Source organism: Mus pahari, chromosome 10 (genome assembly GCF_900095145.1).
Source record: "Mus pahari chromosome 10, PAHARI_EIJ_v1.1, whole genome shotgun sequence".
Taxonomy (NCBI): Eukaryota; Metazoa; Chordata; class Mammalia; order Rodentia; family Muridae; genus Mus; species Mus pahari.
The window spans coordinates 115,509,973-115,516,424 of record NC_034599.1 but is presented as its reverse complement, the minus strand read 5'-3'; positions in this window follow the sequence as shown (position 1 = coordinate 115,516,424).

Sequence of the window (6,452 nt, the reverse complement as noted above, 5' to 3'; positions counted from 1 at the left end):
TCCTTGGGCGGGGAAAGGCGCCGGATGACCAGAACCAGACACGGGTTCCTTCCCAGAAGCTGTGACTCTTCTCCAGTCCACCCTTTCCCTGGCAGAGCACTGGAACCAAGATCGAATTTTTGAAATCTTAATGCAACAGTAGCATATAGGAGGTGGAGTAGCATATAGGAGGCAGAGTAGCATATAGGAGATGGAGTAGCATATAGAAAGTGGAGTAGCATAGTGAAGAGAAGAAATCTGAAGCATTTTTCACTTTTTAAAATATACCTTAAATCATTTTTATCACCATTTAAGCTTTTATGTCTTCTAACCTTTATAACTTGTGTTTACTAACCTTACAACACCTTTTTAGACCCTAAAACACTTTCTTAGATCCTGACAACGTAAGTTTCTGTATCCTCAGAACTTACATAAACCTTACATCTTTTCCTATTTAATTATTCACCATGAGACACAGGTGGTTGATTATTGAGAGCCGTCTGTAAAGTGAGTTCCTTTAGATAAAGGAATAGTAAAGAGTTACTTTGAAACCAGTTTCCTGAGTCTGCTAATAAGAGAGACTGTGTCTAGACCTAGTAGAGGCAGCTCTAGAAAAGTGAGGTTTGAAGCCTGAGTTTTACACATAAAGAGAACTGAGGAGTCTGCTGAAACCTTGGTTTCTGCTGATAAACTGATAAATCTTTCATTAGTCTAGTTTCAAACCAAACAGAAATCCTGAGGAGGATAAATTTCACCTGAGTAAGCAGGAAGTGCAGACCAAGCGCTTGCAAGTCTGTTAAAACCGACAGAGGCTTACTGCTGCCTGGACAGTCAGTCACCCAAGGGTTTTCTATGGTCGATGGGGGCGTCTATCCTTCTTTACTCTCCAGGCCCAGAGATTTGACAGACTTTCCTGTGGAACAGGAACTTAGGGGGACTGCCCCACCTTGTCTTGCCAAAGTGGGGCAATCAACTCTCCAGTGTCCTGCTTGCCCAAGGTCTTCAGAGTGTGCAGTCAGTAGCTGAGGTAAAGAGCAGTTTATAGTCTGCTATCCAGTTTTGTTACATTTAAAGCAAGTGTCAGGTGGAAGTTCTTCTGTGACCATCAGCTCCTCTGGAGGGTATTAGTGGTGCTACCAAGAGCTGATATGTCTGTTATGAAAAGGTTTTTTATTAAACATTTTAAATGTCATCTTCTGCAGATCCATGAAGTATTCAAGGACCATTCTATCTATCTAAAGTATATCTGCATAGACAAACCTTGCTTGTTTTTAATTATCCATCCTAGACTTGTTGTGGTAAATATTATTTGGAGGTTTCTACCCCACCTTTGATCATTTAGTTCCCAAATAAAAGACATAAAGTCTCTATATTTATAATAAGTCTTAGAGCACTAGAGCTGGGCAGATAGCAACCCTCTGTGCTATTCTGTCTACTTCCCTGTCAATAACCCAGAGATATCACTTGCCATGTTCTGCCTGGGCTGCTCTTACTCCAACAGGCTGGCACTCATGGCCATGACCTCATAATCCCTCTACCCCATGATGGGTAACCAATTAAGAGAGAAAAAGGAAGGAACAATAAATCCATATAGATAGTAATCTTCAAAGACGAGAGAAGAGAGGAATGGCAGTCCCCTGCATGCTGGATTACAGTAGAACACATCTCTCTGCTTTTGCATACTCTTTGAGTCTGGGGTACCATTCTCCATTGATTCATAGATCCTTACAACATATATAAAGAGAACTGAATCTCATGTATATAAAACATAGACACAAGAGGCCAAATAAAATGTATGTTGGTAATTAATCATAACTATAAGCATATATGGCATATTATGAATATGATTATGAGGTAATTGATAATTAAGTTGTATGTTTTGATTATTTTAACACTTTATTGTAGTAAAAAATATTAAAATCCTGGCCCGAGGCTTCTACCCTGCCTTAGATCATTTATGTTAGCAGATGAAAGACACAAAGCTTTTATATTTTTAAATAGCCTTAAGCAGCCCCATAGCTGGGCTGCTGCCTACCCTCCAGGCTACTAGAGTCTACCTTCCTATCGATCCCTTACTGTGTTTCACCTGTATTGCACTTGACTCCAACTGGGCAGCCCTCTGGGCCATGTTCTCTTGGCTCTTAACCCATGACAGCTCTCCTTCTCCCTCTTGCTCATTCTTCATTCATTCCATGTGGCTCCTTCTGCCCCTTTCCTCCTCCTTGTGGTCCTCTCTCTCTAAGCCCGCAGAACGTAAACCCTGCCTGTCATTGGCTGTTGGCATCTTTATTTACCAATCACAATTAAATGGGGTCAGGGTCACTCAGTGGCTTATGTGCAGACTCTCATCTCTGGTACCCATCTTGAGGGCCCCAAATTAGCATTAGAATACAAGCAGCATCAGGCCAACCCCCTACAGTTATTATAAACTGTATGTATTAGTGTTGTATGATTAAGTTTAAGCTGAAGGCCAAGTCAGGACAAGAAAGGGTTAGCAAGTTGGGAAAATGGCAAGGACCTTGGCTGAGGGAACTGCTATCACAAGGCCGTAAATTGCATTGTTGCTTATTTTGGACCGATATGAGGCATTTTGGAGCCATGTCAGAGAGGAGGAGGTGGGACTGTTGGAGTGTTGCTGCTGGAACAAGTTTTGGGATCCATGGCAGTGGAGGGTAGGGAAGGCTTTGGAGATTGTTGTAGTAGTAGCCCTACATGGACCTAAGGGAAAAATGGTCACTGAGGCCTGTACATACCTCAGGGGTGGTTAAATTAGCAGCTTGGTTTGGAGCAGCCAATGCAGTTGGAACAGCAGGTGAGTATACTGTGGTGAAGAAAGGGGAGGAGTAGGCGGGGCTCCATTAGGGGAGGGGCCTCTGCTTTGGAGTCTGAGTCCTTGGAGGTAAGGGGGATGTGAGTGTGACCATCCTTACTATTAGGACCTGAGCCACAGAAGGTCAGTTACAGAGAGAGGATCAAGAGCTTGGGCCCCAAAAATCCTGGACAGAAAAGAGTTCAAATCATCGGCCCACAAACAAGAAGAAAAAGATTAAGATCATGGAGGATGTGGAGAGCGCCCCCTGGTGGTCATTTAGACTAGTTACTGAAGCCAGGCCACAGAACAAAGGAGAGTCTGGCATTTTGGACACAAGGTTTGAGACAAGTTTGGATACATTTCGTAGCAGGCAATCCGGGGGGGGGGGTGTGTGTGACTGAGGATCGGATTTAGACTCGGCGTTGTTCATCTCCGAGCTTGTTCTGGAAACCAAAGACTATTCTGAGGTGTCCCTCAGAACAGCTTGTGGTCAAACAGTGGGAGGTGGGGTAGCCTTGGCAGGTGATCCCAGGGGTTCTGGATCTGAAAGAGGCACCCATTACCTCTTAGGCTGGAAAAGGTGACTTACCCTAAGTTGAAAATCTAATGGAGGGAGAGAGAGGGAGAGGAGTGGGTACCACACAACAGGGGCCCAGACTACTGGGCTAGGGCTTAAATCCTCCTGGTTTTATCACCAAGATAATGGGCCTTTTCTCTCCCTGGGTGCGTGACACAGATTACAGGCTAGACAGATTAGACCAGGCTAAGAGCAGATAATGGTAGGTTTATTCGGAGTGAGTTCATCAGTCTGGAAGAACTGAGCTGAGGTAGTCACACAGCCTGGCTAGGACAGAGGTTTTATAGACCTTAGGTGAGGGGTGATGGCATCAGCCACAAGCTGGATTTGTGCCCACATATGGTCAAGAGCTGAGCACTTAGGTAGGGCTTGGGTGGCTAGCAGCAGCAGAGGCAGGATGTTTCAACAGCTGCCAAGAAGAGAACTGGGAGTTCCTTTGTTCAGAGTTTTTCAGTGCAGGTTGGGTTGGGGGAAGGAGGGCAGATGAGGTTTCCCAGTTTGTGCAGCAGTGAGCAGGGGTTTCAGCCTAACCGTGGGGACCTTAACAGTGGTCCTCCTATACAGGAAACTGGGGTGATCAGGAGACACTCAGCGCCCGACCTGCTGGAATCGGAGATGTCTTTTAAACAATAAATGAAACAACCTGCCACTGTGTAGCTTGTGAGGTTCTGGGACACAGGAGCTGATGGGATCAGTCTGACTGCTGTGGAGGCAGAAAACCAGAGTAATGTAACATCCATTCCTCCCTAAGGCCAGGGCTGTCTAACCTGAGACAGCATAAAAGGGACGTCAGTTCCCAATGGACTGGCTTATCAGAGACATTAGAGACACTTTAATCCTCATCTGAGGTTCTCATAAATATCAAGGGTCAGAGGCCAGGTGCTGAGGGGAGTGGGAATTAGAAAAGCTGTGTTCGAATTCCAATTCACTGGGCCAGATAGAAGTATGTTCACAAAGGAGTTAAAGAAAAGATGGGTTCAATAAGGACTGCAAGGCAGCTTTGCTGAGCTCTTTTTGTGGGGGCAAGATCTTTATAAAGATCTATGCCAAAAGTGGCTTTGGCAGACCTAAGTGCTGTAGACCATCACGCAACAAGTGCCTGTAAAGAAAAAAGTGCAACTTAGAGGAGAAGAAAGGCGAAACAGAGGAAGAGGCCTGTATTACGCAAAGATAAGTGTGGCAAGATTAGTGTCGAGCTGGAGTTCCTAAGGAGAAAAGTGATAGAAATGGAAAGAATTGATTGTGTGCTAAGATGGTGGGGAACCCTGATATCACACTCACATAGCTGTAGAGCTCAGTGCAAAGTGGAGGACTCCCTTTCTCAGCGGGGGTTTCCGTTTCTCTACCTACCTTTACTTGAAGAGTGTCTCTGAGCACAGATGCCTGACCTTATCTAAAGAAAGGCCTTGTGCATGACTCAGCACAGCAAGTCCCAGCCTGGCTTCCCACCATGTGACAATTAGGCGCTGTGTGATAACCAACCAGCCCTTCCCTCCAGCACCCCCCTCCCCCCCTCAGAGCCCTTATACACCCTACCTCTGGAACAATAAAGTTGAGCTACCTCACTGCAGCTGTCTCTCAAGTCCTTCCTTCATACTCACAGACAACCAAACCCTGCTGGAGGCTTCAGCTCCTTCCTCACCCATGAGCCGGTGGCCATTGGCACCTGAGAAAAGAGACCCAAACTAAGAGGCTTCTGGATAGATTAAAGCCGGGGGGGGGGGAGTTCACAGAAAACATAGAACAGTACAGGTGAAGTTGATCAAGTCTGTCCCAGAGTGGGTAATTATCCCCAGACTAAGGGGGTCAAGTCTGTCCCAGAGTGGGTAATTATCCCCAGACTAAGGGGGTTCATTTTCCTCTAGGGAAAGGTTATTCTAGAGGTGGTGATGGTTTACCCAGCTGGAAACTCACCTAACAGCTAGGTATGATAAATGGGAAGCCAGTGTGTCAACCCAGGGTCTCTCTGACCCAGGAAGCCTGCAGATGCAGCAGGGGCGAGCAGGGCCACTTTTTCCTTTAGATCTAGGTGGTAGGGTTAATCACATTAAGCCAAGCTCACTGTGTCAATCAGGGTGAAAGTGTAGGTAGTCTTCATGGAAGAGCTCCAGATTATGGAAATATAATGGCTCAGACTGGGGAGCACAGAGAACTAATTAAGTTACTGCCCCCATCCACTCTTTGGTACCCAGCCTTGATCTGTGGAGGAAGCAAATGATACAAGTGGATGGGGCCTTTCGTGCTGTGTTAGATGTTGCTTGTGTTCCACTTTTGTATCTTTTAGTTGTGAAACTCTGGGGCCACCTGACACTGCTCAGAACAGGTGGCACGGGTTTTCAGAGTGCTTCACCAAGGTTATCTTTGTGATCCCACTATTTGTTATGAGATTGTGATTCAGATTGTTGGGTTGTCCTGCACATCCTCTGAGAAAAGGTTGTTATATAGATAACATGGTGCTATCCTCAGTGATTGGTAGATTGGTGTACTGGCTGGTTTTGTGTGTCAACCTGACACAAGTAGGAGTTGTCACAGAGAAGGGAGCCTCCCTTGAGGAAATGCCTCCATGAGATCCAAGCTGTAAGGCATTTTCTCAGTTAGTGTTTAAGGTGGAAGGGCCCATTGTGGGTGATAGTCCCAGGTTCTATAAGAAGGCTTGCTGAGCAAGCCAGGGGAAGCAAGTCAGTAAGCAGCATTCCTCCATGGCTTCTTCATTCACTCCTGCCTCCAAGTTCCTACCTATGTGAGTTCCTATCCTTACTTCCTTTGGTGATGAACAGCAATGTAGAAATGTGAGCTGAATAAATCCTTTCCTTCCCAACTTACTTTTTGGTCATGATGTTTTTGTGCAGGAATAGAAATCCTAAGACAATTGGAAAGCCACTGGAGAGACATATGAGGGCACCTTAAGGAATAAGTCTGACGCATTAGTTCACAAAGAGTCAAAAAGGGTATCTTGCAAGGGGAAAAACAGATGCGACCGAAAGTCATAGAGTTGTTGTTTGAAACTCCCAATACCTGGTCTTAGTTATCTCTCTAGGGGTTGTTGTAAAAGGATGCCCCAAGGGTCCCTGAAAGGGGAAGGCT